Here is a 1,798-nt window from a genome sequence, read left to right on the forward strand (position 1 = left end):
TGGGTTCACGTGAGACCAAAGGTTTTTCGTGAGACCCGTAAGATCAATTTATGTTCGTTGATCAACTTTATAAGTTAATGATCTAACGGTCTAAATTATAAGGTGACAATTTTGTGATTATTGAGAAATCTCGTGGCGTTTATAAATGTTTAGATTGTCATGTTATAGATCTAATCCAAGGGTTGAAAATTGGTCTCACGGGTCTCACGAAAAACCATTGAGAATAGGAGCGATCAAATGAAAACCACTCTCATTTGTAAAAACCGTACAAACCATCCTCATATGTCGATTTCATTGTTTAATCTTATGAAATTTTTTCATGAAATTGTTTAATCTTATGAAATTGTTTCATATAATACATTTTTTGATGAATTTGTTTCATATATGGTTATTAAATTGTTTCATATAATATTTAATAAAATTTTAATGAAACTGTTTCATGTATTTCTCTAAAATTAAAATAATGAAGATGATAATATCCATGATTAACATCCTCCACAATAAAAATGGTTAATCAACCTCTCATAGTTACAAAAAAAATGAACAAAATGAAAAATTATTATTGGTTGAATAAGGTTTTCACGGTTTTTATAAATTGAGTGATTTTTATTTGAATGCTCCCCTATATATATATATATATATATATAGTGAAGTTATTATCTAACCTTTTATATTTGCACAATCAATACAATTCAATCTTAAACGTCCATTTAATTTGATGAATATGTGATTTTATAAAGGTTTTGATTGTTTTCTAATATAAAGTATTGATCATAATTAATGAACCGTAGTCATCTTCCATAAATATTAAAATAATAATAAATGAACTCTCATCATTTTCATAAATATCTCAATTAATTGAGTTATATTAGTTATACAAATGTGACAAGTTGCATTTGAAATGTCCCCTCCCCTCTCTGTGTGTGTGTGTGTGTGTATATATATATATACATAAATTATGATTTTCATCTCTATAATTTAGAAAGATTGTAATTTTCATCGTTGTCTTTTTAAAATTGGGATTTTTGTCCCACGATTTGTAATTTATTACTGTTTTCATAAGTGAAACTAAATAAGTTAAAACTCTTTCATTAACTTACAGGAATTTAGTTTTTTTGAAAGAAAAAAAATATATTTTTTGATATTTTTGTCCTTTTAATTTAATAAAATTATATATTGTTAACAAAGCTAATAGATAAAAATATTATATTATTTTGTTATTTTTTATGATAAAATAATTAAAATATTTATAATACAACTATTTATTATTATTATTAATATTATAGTTCAGTTTTTTATTAGTTTGATTTCTATCACTAAAACCGTTCAAGTGTAAGCCATGAGTACTCATCTTATAAGAGTATTTTGAACTTTTTTTCTTCAATAGAGACCACAGGATTATCTTTTTTTATAGGACCAAAATTTTAACTATTTTCACCATACAAATATATGTAATTTTATTAATAAGACGTATATATAGACACACAGATATATAGATAGAATAATTCAGGGAAAAACAAAAATGGAAAACTAATAAACACTCTGATAACTGTTTATCTGGACGGTATGCACATGTGCATACAAATAATTTCTAAGCAATTTTTCTGGTATTCACATGTGTATAACATGCTCACTTGCATAAAAACCAAAATACAACTTCAGTTCACTTGTATGTACAATGCATACCATACAGATGAATGGTTACAAGGTGTTCATTGGTTTTTCATTTTTTTGAAGGTTTCCCATGAACCTCCTTCTTATACACACACACACACACACACACACACACACACACACA

This window comes from Cynara cardunculus, assembly GCF_001531365.2.
Source record: "Cynara cardunculus var. scolymus isolate 2C chromosome LG 11, CcrdV1, whole genome shotgun sequence".
In the NCBI taxonomy this organism is placed as follows: Eukaryota; Viridiplantae; Streptophyta; class Magnoliopsida; order Asterales; family Asteraceae; genus Cynara; species Cynara cardunculus.